Source organism: Macrobrachium rosenbergii, chromosome 12 (genome assembly GCF_040412425.1).
Source record: "Macrobrachium rosenbergii isolate ZJJX-2024 chromosome 12, ASM4041242v1, whole genome shotgun sequence".
NCBI classification, from domain to species: Eukaryota; Metazoa; Arthropoda; class Malacostraca; order Decapoda; family Palaemonidae; genus Macrobrachium; species Macrobrachium rosenbergii.
The window spans coordinates 23,911,015-23,925,829 of record NC_089752.1 but is presented as its reverse complement, the minus strand read 5'-3'; the positions used below and the strand labels follow the sequence as shown (position 1 = coordinate 23,925,829).

Below are 14,815 nucleotides of genomic sequence, written 5' to 3'. Positions count from 1 at the left end.
ATAAGCCAGGTTTCAAAGCATCATCCTGCATCTTTATTTGTTATTCTATCCCTGTCTGGCCACACACACCCCCTTCATTTTGCAAGATACCCTACATTGTCCTCCTTTCAATCTCACACAGTTTGCAGATTGGTCAGGTAACACTTAGAATTATCATTTTCTGCTCCTAAAGTGCTTGGGAACCCAAATGTGTAGACACCCTAGCTGAATTACTCTTCTTTTGAGTGTGTCTGGAAAGGAGCTGACATACCTTAAGGTACTCTCATAAGGTGATAGATTTGTACAGTACCAAAAAAAATATAATGTTCAATAAATGATACACTGAGACTTTATGACTATATAAGGTTTTTGAAGCACTCAAGATTCAGGTACACACAGCCCTACATTACCAAGTATTACAGATCAAGAAGGACTCTTCAGAGTAACAACCTCCACATTCCCTTCTTTCCACTGGCCATCAATGGTACTGCATTGATTAACCTCTAAGACAATGTTGGTGAATTTTATATATTGCTGTTTCACAGATGGCAGTGGCATAATGACAGCTTCAGCTTGCTATCAATACAATTGTAAAATGAGCAGAACTGTGTTGCTTTCCATTCTCTACAATAGCAACTGTAATTCTCCAATTCTATCATGTACAATGAATACACCAAGACAGATTTATATTAAAATTACCAAAGAATTCTCATGTGACAGACACCAAATTCCTATTTCTTTATTTAATATTTGGCAACAGACTCTCCTGAGCTTGTCACTAAGTTGATTTGGATCCAAGATGTATGAGGTACTTAGATATGTTGAAACTTCTTCCTCACTCCACCTGAGGTGCTAGTGACAAGTCATTCATATGTACTGTACTAAGATAATACAAGGCACTGATCTGGTAAAGCTAACCGGTGGACGTGAAATGTTTACATCTACTGTTCCTCACAGAGTCAAAACATTAAATGCAATCCATATTATAGTTCCAGAATCAAGAAAACAATATGAGCACCCAAATCCTTACCTGTCAAAAGTATCACATGTTCTTGGACATGAGTTTGATCCCTCTTAAATTGCATTTCCAGACTGCTAGCTTCAAGCAGAATGGGGTCCCACAAACTGCCTCACTCCTTAGGTGATGCTGCATTCATTTACCTAATATAGTATGGAGATTATATTAGCTAATAAATTGATGAACCATACATGCCTATTAAATACCCCACAACTCTGCTGGGAAATTGCCAGTAATAAAACACTAAATATTTTAGCAATATAAAGCTGTTTCAGAAGAAGCAATGCACTTTACTTTTTGAAAATGTGTGCGCAAGAATATGTACTGTTTTTATGAACAGTATACTGATAGCTCCAAATTTGATGACAGCAGATTTGGATCTGTTTTTGCCTATGTTGGGTGTAGCAGCTTTCTGCTGAACTGTATGGCATCTTTGTTGTACTGAAAGAAATGTTAATGTGTCATGAATCGTAATTTTTAAAGAATCATAAACTGTACTACAGACCCTGATGAATTTTAACCCTACATATCCAATGGTTATAGATATCCTAGTATCCAATGGTTAGACATGTAGATTGGATATTTTAAGAGATCTTGGTAAGGAGGTAGCATTTTTTTTGTTGAGTACTAAAATTTTCTGGTGTTTTAAGGAAATAAATGGGCAGACATTTCAACAAACATGTTGATGAGTATTTCTATGTCATTTAGGGATACCGTACCTTCAAAAGCATAAGAAAATTGTTATCAGATGCATCTGGTCTAGCATTCTGATAAGTGGCAAACTCTGATAACTAACAATGACTTTGGAGTACTGTATAGCCAACACTTGAACATTCAAGAAATCCCACATCAAACATTATATAAAAAATGTTTAGCCTAAACAAACATGCACTTTACACTTACCAAACATATACAGTACTTAAAATCCATCACTTCTGAAAAGGTAGCCTAATAAAAAAGCACAGAAAGTAAAGTTTATAAATGGCTGATAAATGAAGAATTCTATCGAGATCTAAGCTGAGGGGCCACTAAATGTTAAACCAGTTATCCCATAGGCATACAGCAGTATGCCAAGGAGATGAAAACTGCCCTTTCTCATCTGGCTCTTGAATTTTTAATGACTGGGCAACTCCAGCCATTCTGCAGTAACTGCTTAGTTCCCTTGATTGTAAGACAACTTATTAAAAGTTTCAGCCTTGGGACCCGAAAAGCCATTTCCTCTCTCAGTACTGACAAAGGGGCCTACTAGCATCTTTTCAAGGTTCTCTGAAAGGCCATGCAGTATACAAATCAAGGGGCATTTCACATTTGTTGAGGAAGCAAGTCTTGTAAGATATAAACAAGTTAAAGTGTTTATGTGTAAATATGACTTTTGTAGATACTGTGCAATTATCATATAGCATTCAAGGATGGAATGGAAGATTTTTGGAAAATCTTAAGCTGTAATTTTCCTTTTAATAATCCATAATTGTTTGTAGTTTTAAAAATGATTCGTGTCAATGATCACTATTGTTACAATACCTTAAGACAAAAGTAAATAAAACAATTCTTACCATATGCTGAACCTTTCAATCTTTGAAATTATAGACTTTTTTTTTAGACGGGCATCACATCTTACAGCAATTTCCTTATCTGTTGAATCTCAGCATTTTATAGTACAGCAACTTCCTTATCTGTTGAATCTCAGCATTTTATTGAAACACCAGTTAATGAGCTCCTTCATTTCCTTTAATGCATATGAGTGTTGGCCTCATACATGCCATAAATTTGTTCTCTTTTTATTGAGACACTCTTTTGCAACATTATTCCAGCAATCTTTTTCCATCTCATTCACACTGTTACTTCATAATCCATTATAATTTCTATGTACCAAAAGTTTTACCTCCTCCACGGTTTGCCCTTCATAACAATCCTTATCTTAAATCTCTTTGCCAGTTGCACATTTTTCTGACAAAGAAACACTTTGTTGTCTTTGAATTTTTTCGTTTTTGGACATTTCCTATGACTCTCTTTTGACAATTTATAAAAATTATTTACTTTCACCCTCACTTTTCTTTTGCAGTAAACTATCATGGCCACTTTCCAGACTGGTCTTTTCCTATTTTTCCCCTTTTCTACTACCAACCTTTGATTTGGTTATCCTGATGCTAGAACTCTCTTTGCCATTCTAGTTTCAACTTTCTGGATCTTCTTTGATTTTGCTATTAACGCTAGGGCACTCCCTTTTTGTACCCCTGGTGGCCTTGGTACTTTGCGAAATGCCTTCCTAAGACTAAGAAAAATATATGAGCCCTCCCTTTTAGCACAGTATTTCTCCATCATTTGGTAAACGCATCAATATAAAGACAGTCTCCATGATTGATTTACCCAACAGAAGCCCAACTGACAAGTTTTGTATTGTTTGTAAAATTTTCCAAAAGTTCCTTCCATTCTTCATGCTCTTGCTGCTTTATATTGTCAACACTGATGTATCCTCTTTTCATTTTTATATTTTTGTTGTAATACTGTACACTTTTTCCACTCATCTGACTGTATCTTTTCCTTTACCTTGTTTTATACACTTTATTCAGTGCTCCAGTAACATATGGCAGTAATCCACAAAATCTAACTTTCTGACCTCTCCTGTTAAGCAAAATGACAATTTTATGATAAAATAAAGTTTTATATATACTTAACAAGTAATTACATAGCTATTGGTTTCTAACCTCAGCGGTTTAAAATTCAAAATTCAAAAGGGCAGCACTACTATTGTGTTTCAGTGTGTGTGATAAGGTCGCACCCCTATCCGGGACTTAGAAACAACTTAGCATGAAACTCGGTTCGTTTATGCTCTAATGTCCATGTGAGGAGAGGCATGGTCCGATCATGTAATTACTTGTAAGTACTACATATAAAACTTTATTTTATCACCAAAAATGTCATTTTTATATGAACTTACCAAGTAATTAAATACCTGATTCCACATTGTAGGAGGTGGGATAGATCATGGACATTTTCTACTCCAAAGCATTAAGTAAGCAATAAATTTGAAATAGAAAGGTTGCTAACATTAATAAAATGTTTGTTGCTTCCTTACCTGTTGAGGGAGCTGCTGCAGGCAGTATGGAGGAAGTACACCATATGCTGACAAAGTTTTAAAAGATGCCCTTCCCCTGGCTGTAGACCAGAATACAAAAGGTTAACACTTACCCCACATCATTAAAACCACAAACCACACCATTAGAAACAGTATTAAACTGGTGAGTGCTCTAGGTACAAAGTACCCCCAGGCTTCCCATAGACTCAAAACCTTAAGTCAAGGCAAATAAAAAGCAAAGGCACAGAAAGTTCCCTATGCTTCCTCTCCCATCACCATGCCAGCCCTGATAAAAGTCCTAAAGTGTTATAATTTTCAAATACAGTTTCCATGTCCTTAAGGTAGTGTAAAGCAAAGATAGATTTACATCTCCAGAAGATCGACTCCAAGATTGTAGAAAGAGACAAATTATGTTTAAATGCCAAGGAAATTGTGACTGCCCTAATTTTGTGGGCCTTAACCTTAACTAACGGAAAGGCGTCTTCTGATCTGAGAGTGAGCTTCCCGATATCAACTCCTCAGAAAAAGGAATGGCATTTTAGATAGAGAGAACGGGCTTCTTACAGAGCACTAGAGGTTGATCGATGGTCTCTAATCTTTTCTCCTCTGAAGGTAGTACTGAGAGACCTCACTGACACAAAAGTCTCTCTCTACTCTGACCCTAAATTTCCATGAGATTTTTATCACAAAGGATGGGCCAGGTTTTGTGGACTTTACGTTTTTAGTAAGGAAACTAAGAGACAGAAGTTTACACTGCATCCCTTGCATAAAACCTGCTTTCTTGTCTATTGTTAACTCATTGATTTGTTTGGTGAGATTCCTAAGTGAGACAGAAGTCAACAGTTTGAACGGAGAACCTGAAAGCTATTTCAGTACAATATCTAAGTTCCAAGAAATGCTGGAAGAACTTTCTTCTTTTGTCGTTTCGAAAGATCTGATTAGATCTCCAATGTCTGAGTTAGAAGACAGATCCATACCTCTGTGTTTAAAAACTGAGGTTAACACTGACCTGTACCCTTTTGTAGTAGAGGTCGATAATTTCCTGACAGATTTCAGGAATAGTAAAAAATCAGCTATCTGTAAAAAATCAGCTATCTGATTTATGGATGTCTCAAAAGAAGAGACGTTATTTCTGATGCACCATCTTCTGAAGACTGCCCATTTAGATTGGTAGAGCTTTGAAGAAGACATTCGCCTGCACCTCGCAATTGCCTCTGTAGCCTGTCGTGAAAAGACTTGCTCTGACAAGGCACATGACAGTCTGAAGCCTGTCAGGGTCAGAGCAGACAACCCTTAGTGGAATCTGAGGAAGTGGGGTTGTCTGAGAAGAGACCTCCATTGTGGAAGTAGTCTTGGATAGTCCACAAGAAGCCGAATCAGATCTGCCTCGATGGGTCGACAACTTGTTGATTACCTCCCTTATCATCCCAAAAGGAGGGAAGGCGCACACATAAGCCTGTCCAGTCCAGAAGCACTGCATCCATGGCCCAAGCTCGAGGATCCAGGACCGGAGAGCAAAAGAGTGGAAGTCTGTGATTCCTTGACATTGCACAGAGATCGACGGTGGGCCTGCCCCATAGTCTCCACAGATCGTTGCAGACTAACGGGTCTAAAGTCCATTTGGTCGGGAGGACCTGTTTGAGGTGACTTAGTTCATCTGCAAGAACGTTCATTCTCCCTTGAATGAACTGGGTGGTGAGAGTGACTTGATTCTCCTCTGCCCACAGGAGATCCCTCACTGTCTTGTAAAGAGTGAGTGCCTCCTTGTTTGCGGATGTAAGAGAGTGCAGTGGTGTTGTCTGCATGCACTGCTATCTTCTTGCCGCAGACTAGGTCCAAGAAAGCTTGAAGGCCCAGGTGAACAGCTCCCAACTCCTTAACATTGATGTGATTCTCATTGCAAAGTTGTTCACATCCTGGAGGCTTCCCAGCCGTCCAGGAAAGATCCTATCCTAGGTTGGAGGTGTCTGAATAAAACTGAAGGTCTAGGTTCACTGGAAGAAGAGACTTCTCCTCCTGAAGTCTTTCTTCGCAAGACCACCACTGGAGATCAACTTTTATTTCCGACGTTATCGGGAAGATGAAAGAGTCTGGTTTAGTTTCTGCACCAGTTCCCCTTTCAGGAAAACTGCAGGGTTTCATATTAGCTCGCTTTAGTTCTCACAAATTATTCTACCCAAGCAAGGGTCCCTAGGAGACTCACCCACTGCACTGCCAAGCAGAACGGGAGGGCCAGGTACTGATGGGCAGTCTGTAGATAGTTGTCGACTCTCTTGGGTGGCAGAAAAACCTAAAAAATCCATGAATTCAGGATCATCCCCAAATAGGGAACCTCCTGAGATGGTATCATAAGGGGTTTCTTCTTGTTTATGATAATTCCTAACTCCTGCGTCAGGCGAAGAGTTCTTTTCAAGTCCTCTGCGCATTTCTCCTCCAATGGAGAGTGGAGAAGCCAGTCATCCAGGTACAAGTTGATGTTGCTTCCTGGCAGGTGAAGCCAATCCCCAGAGGAGTGAGGACTCTTGTGAATACTTGTGGTGCCATCGACAAGCCAAAGCATAGAGCCTGAAACTGTAGTACTCTGCCCTGAAATACGAAGCAAAGATATTTCCGTGCGTCCGGATGAATAGAGATGTGAAAATACACATCTTGCATATCCAGGGTGACCATCGAGTCCCCCTGCTGCACTGAGGACATGACTGAGCGTACTGTCTCCCTGAGGCCTTCAGAACCACTAAAAGGCGGTTGTAAAAACCTTCTGAGTGGCAATGGAGTACTGTACTTCTTCCACCGCGCCCTTGATGATCAGGGACTCAACTTCTTACTCGAGAGCCAAAAATCTCGTGGAACCTTCTGAATATGCTGTCAAAGTGATTGGCGATGTTACTAAGGGAGGAGCTTTCTTGAAAGGAGTGGTATAGCCCTCCTTGAGTATCTGGACTACCCAAGGCTCTGCTCCTCTGCACTCCCATTCCTACTTGGGCACAGAGGACTAAATTCCTATTTCTTGAGGTTGGGCTTGAACGAAGACTTCTTGATGGACTTCGTCACAGGTCGCAAGCTAGTTCTAGGTCTAGGCTGGGTTTTAGGTTTTCCCCAACGTAAGGGCTGGGGCTGTAAGGGGAGAACGATCTCGACGTGGAAGCAGCCGGATCTCTCGGGCGTCTGGTGGACTGAGCCAACAGATCAGTCATAGGTTTCTTCTGCAAGTCTGAAAGTATCTCCTTAACTGTTATTTGAAGAAAAATATGAGCCTTATCCAAGGAGCGAAAAGTATAGCTGACTTCTGTGTCTGCGAAACTCCTTTCGAGGTGAACAAATACCAGAGTTCTCTCTTTTTAAGTACACCCATAGAAAAGAGGGAAGCGAGTTCTGCAGAACCGTCTCTTACCACCCTATTGGCGCATGAAAGTACACCCAGCCAATCAGAAGAAAAGTCCTCAGCAAGATCTGGGCAGTCCTCAATCTTTCTTGCAAGAGCCCCAACAGCCCAATCGGGAAAACTAAATATTTCTAGAACTTTAAAAATATTCTGATAAGGTGGATCCGGTTCGTGGGATGAAAACATTACTTTGGGTCAGAAAAAGGCAGTTCTACAAGCCGACCCGCCAGGTTAGAGGAGTTCTTGGGAGGAGAAGGAAACATCCAAAATAGCGATGCAGTTAAGCGTGAAAAACTACTTGAGGTTGATTGATATTGTAGCAGGAAACGAACGAGCCGATGAGCCTTCCTGGGTTGTTTCTAAGTCCCGGATAGTGGGTGGACCTTATCACCTACACACAAACGATAGAAGCGCTGCCACGTGAATTTTGAATTTTTCAGCCGCCTTAGGTTAGGCACCAATAGCTACGTAATTACTTGGTAAGTTACTCATATAAAAACTGCATATCTATTTAGAAAACCTAGCGGTGTTTAATCTTGAAATTTAATGTCAATTGTAACTAATGAATCAAATTGATAAAACTGCATATTACATGGGTTCATAATTTCTTGAAGCCTCATGAAAGTAGCATAAAGCTCTACATAACATATCAAAGTACATGTGCATAAAGATAAAGTACATTACAGCTTTTTTTTTTTACTCCATATCCAATGCAAGCATTAGATTTAAAGCATCGGCTTATACAGTGACTATGGTATTTAATTTTTATGTTGTATGGCTTACTGTAAAAAGATAAATGGCTCTAGCATTAAAAGAGCAACTCTATAATAAGGGAAAAATCCATCATTTATGACGACAAGACCTGTAAGAAATTTGAGAGTCTCTGGAACCTAATCCAGCTTCAAACCAGCAAAATATGGAACTGAGATCATTAGGAATCTCACTGTATATACTTTTAAGTGGAGAAGAACTAAAAACACATAATATAAATTGAAGTGAGTTCTGAATATTAAGCCTTTGGAAAGAGGTAGAAGTAAAAATCTTGCATTCAAAAGTTAACTTGGGTAAAATTCATTCCTTACCTAATCTGAGTATGTAATTATGTGTGATCAACACTTCAAAAACTTAAGAGATAAAACCTTAAGGAAGTCCAAGGATTTCATAAATTTGGCTCTAGGTATGAAAATGGATAAGCCTAGATTACTGATTGTCTCTTTAACACAAGGAATTCTATGTCCACTAGATCCACATAAGCATCCTTTAAGCAACATAATGGGAACCCATACGAATTTTGTAATGGAAACTCCATATCCCTGCATTTCTGCCTGCATGTGTTTATAGTGAGCTGAGGATGTCATGCCACTAATTTTCTTTTTACAGGAGGTCTTCTTTGGAATAAGAGTGGTTGATAACAATTCTACATAGCAATCTCGAAGGCTGGAATAAAGCATGTGTAACATGATATTTTCTGGAGGCAACATTTATCTTGACATTAGATTACAGAAACAATGCTTGTTCATGTGTCATGAGTGAGCTGAATCTTTCTGGCAGTGACACGAGTACATCCTCTCCTTCCTTAGGTTTCCCTACCACTGGGTTTAACACTGATATAATCCATATCCTACAATCTATATAGTTTTAGATTTGATCTAACTTGACTAGTTCCAAAGGGAGTCAATCTGGGGTCTACCAATCATTAGCAAGGGTACCTTACCTATAGCAGGCATTCAGCAAGGATTAGTGGCTGATGCAATCACTGATGCTTAGCCCAGTAGTGGTCGTTATCAAAATAAGGACCCAATGGTTGGTTCCAAGATCAAGAAGATACCACTAATACATAGAAGATATCAACATACAGTATGTAGAACAAGTCAACATCCTTCTTTAGCTGCTTCAAACCATGACCTCCATACTAATGTCTCCCCTACCCTGTGGGAATACAAAGAATGTCATTGTAATCACTGCCTATTGCATCACAGCACAAAATCCATATCTAACACAGCAATACCAAAGAAAATTGACAGTGATGGCATAAGCCTGCTGTGAGCAGGATGGAAGTAGTTTGCACTATGAAAAACTGGATTGTCACAGTTACAACAATGAGAATAGAGGTCAATATCAGAGCTGTTTCAGTACAAGAACCAAGGGCATAATAAGACTTGGAGCTTTATCAGACAAAGATGCCACACTGGTAATGAGGGGACATTCAGTGTTGGGCTGGGTTCCTGCAAACTGTGGTCAGGTCAGAAAAAGAGGTGCACACTCAAGTGACTGTTGCTTATCTCTCTTCATAACTAGAGGATTTCATTATGATTCCTACATTTTAATGAGAACTGCGTCTGTCCTGTGTTTCATGTGTTGTCAACAAAACCTTCTGTAAGGCATCCCGACATTTGCGCCACCCGGTTGTATTTTCATCCTCATTGTCATGAATCCTTGCTATCGAATAGTGCTTAATTTTACATCACAAGCATCTTTCCTGTACCTGATCCTGTGATTGATTTGGTCAGAGAAACAGAGGATCAAGCTAGTCTGATTGATGGATGATGCTTAGTGCCCATACGTTAACTGACATTAGGATATCATCACCTACTTGATCTATGAAGGAAAAGCCTATATACAAAAGTATACTAATAAGGAATTCTGCCCTGTTATTTAATACATATTTTGTGACAAAACTTATCAAAACAAAATTTTTACGAGATTATCAGAAACCATATGCTTGAAACAGAGATATGAAGATGCTTGTGATGTAAAATGAAGCACTATTCGATGTTCAGGATTCATGATAATCAGGATGAGAATATAACACCGAGTGGCACAATGTCAGGATGCCTTACAGAAGGTTTTGTCGACAACAAATGAAACACAGAACAGAAGCAGTTCTCATTAAAATGTAGGAATCATAATGAAATAAATTCACCCAATTCGATCTTAACATCTCTAAATTTAAACCTAATGAATATCCATACACAGTAAAAACTGTATTAATGTTTGACTTTATTTATAACCTCTTACGTTAGAAGATAAGAACATTGACAGAAATTCATTAATATTCCTAAATATTCTTGTGACATACTTGTAAAGCTATGCTTGTCACGTTAAACAATCCATCCGTTGAAACAAAAGTAACGTAACTATGAGTCCCTCAAGAGAAACTATATTGACCTGTCAACTGTATGCAAGTGTTAAATTATATGACAAAACACAGGCATCAGTGAGAAAAAACTTGAACTTCATTTCTGCATTAGTTACAATATTGAGTAATGTACCTTCCCATTCCTTGTCAATAATACACATTTTTCAGATGCTGGGTAATTTTATTCAGTGTAAGCCTAATTAGAATAGTAATTATCAAAAGTGTAGATAACAACAGAACTCCTATTTAAAAAAATGCCATCTCTCACAGTTTTTGGTAACTTACTATCCTATCTTTCCAAAAATACGTCTCCAGCACAATCCAGCAACTATTCCATTAAGGAACAAGGCTGATTGGTTAAAAATAAATGAGATGCAAAGGTAATTCGACACCCAGAAAGACTGAGGCACCGCGATGATTAAGGAATTTTTCTTCATCAACTGAAACATCAAACATATTTTCCCCGTTTTATCTTAACCGCACATCGCCAATGAAACGCAGATTTTCCGAGATTATATTGACTAAATAAAATAATAATTCCTATTAAAAACTCACCCTCTATAAATGGGAAATTAAATTAATTAATGGGCAAGCCTTGCAAGAAAAGGAATTGCAAAAAAATTGTAAAAACGATTTCGGAACTCCCTGCAAAATTCAGAAAAGTTGCACTGAACCAAGAAATATGACATCATGGAACCGGTATGCCTCACGTATTTTATGGCTGAAGTTTCTGAAAGTAATGGCTGTTTTACCAGTTCTCCAAGACATCCTCGAGTAAATGATGGGCATAGAATTAATTTCTCTTGATAAATTACTATTAGCGAGTACTTTAAAATCATCAGCACCATTAGCAGGTTGGACGAACACTTATGCAAAGGGAAAATGTATCGCTTTTGCCTTCGAATCTCAAAACTGTCCGAAGATATTCCTATTATGAGAAGGAAAATCTATGTTCGAATCTAGTCACGACAGAGGGAGAAGGAGTAATAGAAAATGAGTTGTATTTAATCCTTTACATTACTATACCATTTTATCAATTCTGCTGGCAAAGAGCAAAGAGAATGAGGGACTGCAATTAAATACAGAATCCCACCAGAGAGAGAGAGAGAGAGAGAGAGAGAGAGAGAGAGAGAGAGAGAGAGAGAGAGTGATATCTTGCTTAAAAAAAGATGAACGCAGTACAAGCGCACCTCGCACTGGGAATGTAACATAGGTACAAAATGTTACTCTGCTTCTCTTCATCTATTCTTGGGGGATTTTGCTTTTGTTTGATTTCGGTTGGGAAATAAAATAAAATAAGAAAGCTAGTCCTACGAATTAGATGAAAAGATTAAAGATTTGAACGGACATAAAGATTTAAAATAAAAGTACAACAAAACAAACAGCCGATAAAAAAAATCGTCAATAGTCTCCTCTTAAAGCATGCTAATACAGACAGACATAGCAAAGACTATTAGAAACTATGCGTATTACTTTATAATCAACCTGATGAAGCAGATCAGATTATTAATTTATTATCGATAAGTATGGGACAATACCACCTAAGAAATGTGGATTTCACAAGAAACATATAATAGACAAACTTTAAAATGCGTGTACATAGCTATGTAATCACAACAGACACCTACAATTGCTTATATAATTGTCCACTCAAGTACTTACTAATAGTTACAAAAGTTATTTAAAAGGACAGTCAAATAAATCCTACAGGGATATGAGTCTCGCCCATCTTATCTGAAAATCGTGGCTACCCATTACGGAACTGAATGTGAAGTGTATACTTTATGCATATAGCGATAATATAATGGAATGAAATATAAAATTTAAGCCAAAGGCCAAGCGTTGGGGCCTATGAAATCATTCAGTGCTGAAGGAACATTGATAGCAAAAGGGCTTGAAAGGTGTAACAGGAAGAAAACCTCGCAGTTGCACTATGAAACAATTGTTAAGAGAAGGTGGAAATTGAGATGAGAGTATGAGCGGTGGTACAGTAAAAGGAATGAAAGGGAGCAAAGTAGTGAAGTGACGATGCAAAACCACAGGTATGTCTCTGCAGTGTACTGCGTGAGGGTGCACTATGGTACTAACTTCTCATGGGAATAGCAGGGCCGGAAATGTAAATATACGTGGGAGAGTCATTCAAATACATGGCACCAAGATACAAGACATTGTAAAAGGTCATTAGAGTACACGATGACTCAGAACTTCGGGAAGTTACCAGATGAATGACAAAGATGCCAAAATGAAGATTTTCACTAAGAAATTACACATATACATTCAAAATCTGCGAAGGCCTCGAGGATATATTTATTCAAGAAAACAGAAACTAAATCCGAAAAAAAAGTACTGATCTCGTGGGCCAAGTGTAAGCTTATGATGACTTGTTTTGCTTTACATTCTTTCGAGATTTTAAGAGTAACCATTGAGCTCTAGCATTTTATGCTCCCTCGATCGGGGGAGGGGGACGGTGTCGCTTTGGTTCCCTCACATGCATAATGGAATCCCGCTACGCCACTTGTGGTCTTCATGGATATGCAACGACCAAAACTTCCCTGACAAGTGACCGGAAATTGGTGATTTACAGTTTTTTGCACACCATGTAATAGGGTGTGAAACGAGGATTGGTGGCTGTTGAAAAAACCAGTCGATGGGAAACATTACTTCTTTTTTCGACGAATATTTCTTGTTCATCGAAATTTTAGTCTCAGGGCCAGTTCACATCTATTTTTAAGTCATTATATTACCATACAGAATGTTGTTATGCTCTTTCATCTGTCATCTTTTAGATCTATTTCCATGTACTTATTTTATATATATATGTATATATATATATTAATATAAAATATATATATATATATATATATATATATATATATATATATATATATATATATATATATATATATACATTGAAATGATGTGTTACAGAGGTAGTATCTACTTATATGTTGTTAAGTGCTCTTTCATTTGTCATCTTTAGATCTATTTCATGTACTTGTTATAATATATATCCATATATAAATATATTATAAATATATTTTTATATATATATATATATTATAAAATATATTATATATATATATATATATATATATATATATATATATATATATATATATATATACATAAATATAATACTGAAATGATGTGTTACAGAGGTAGTGTGTGTCCCTGAATAATAGGAAACCTCTACTATTACACCTCTCCCACGTTACGGTCTCTCTTTCCTCCTTGTTACCAAAATTTCCGGACCAGCAACGTCTTCCATTTTCTCCGAGTGAACAAACCACCTGAAACCCTGAAGGGTTGGTTGACAAGATGACTCATGTAAAGATAAGAAATTTTCAAGAAACAGTACTGCATTACGCACATGGCATATGATACTGTTAAAACCCTATCTTAGTACACCTTATATGCATAAAGTTAAAAAATAAACAATGCACACAACGCAATACTGGGAATCTTTGCATAAAATGTCCAAGATTATGGGTATAACAACTGATGAAGTTAAAAATGCGTCACTAGTACACAATTAATTGTTACAACAATATCTATTTTAAGCGATAATCATAAAGGGAAATTGTTACAAAGTAGGAAACTTTATTGTGACAACAATATCTGTTTTAAGCGATAGGTGTTCCTCAATCTTAAGGGGAAAGTTTTACAAACTAACAAATACTCTAATAAGTAATATTCCCATTATCAAAGATTGCTTTAAAAAGTGTTCAGGAACAATTTTCCTTTCATCTCGGTTTTATGATAGCCTAATTTTATAGGAGATACAGGAAGACTGTGAAGAAAGAACTATGTGTTCTATAAATATATTCTTTATTAATCACTGGAAGAATACCTTCTTATATTCTTAACTATGGGCATCTTCTTAATCATGGGAATGTTGTATATACAAGTTTACTACCATGAACAAACTAATAAGACTGCCATGGACAAACTAATAAGACTACCATGGGCAAACTATTAAGACTACCATGGACAAACTAATTAGACTACCATGGACAAACTAATAAGATTACCATGTACGAACTAATAAGATTACCATGGGCAAACTAATTAGACTACCATGGACAAACTAATAAGACTACCATGTACAAACTAATAAGATTACCATGGGTAAACTAATAAGTAAGAACAAAAACTTAGATCGAAAAAAGACAATAATTTTACTGAACAAATTGAACTTGTAAACATTTCTGGGCCTCAGAG

At 37.5% G+C, this 14,815-nt stretch overlaps 1 long non-coding RNA gene across 2 annotated transcripts in view; it reads right to left on the bottom strand.

Annotated features, from left to right (window-relative positions):
- LOC136844446 (uncharacterized) overlaps positions 1-14,815 on the bottom strand; it is a 62,345-nt gene that overhangs the window by 11,248 nt on the left and 36,282 nt on the right. For both annotated transcript variants that reach the window (XR_010854884.1, XR_010854883.1), the window contains exons 2-3: positions 9,170-9,384; positions 1,010-1,140 (exon numbers count right to left, since the gene is read on the bottom strand). This is a non-coding gene — a long non-coding RNA (uncharacterized lncRNA). The remainder of the gene's footprint in view (positions 1-1,009; positions 1,141-9,169; positions 9,385-14,815) is intronic.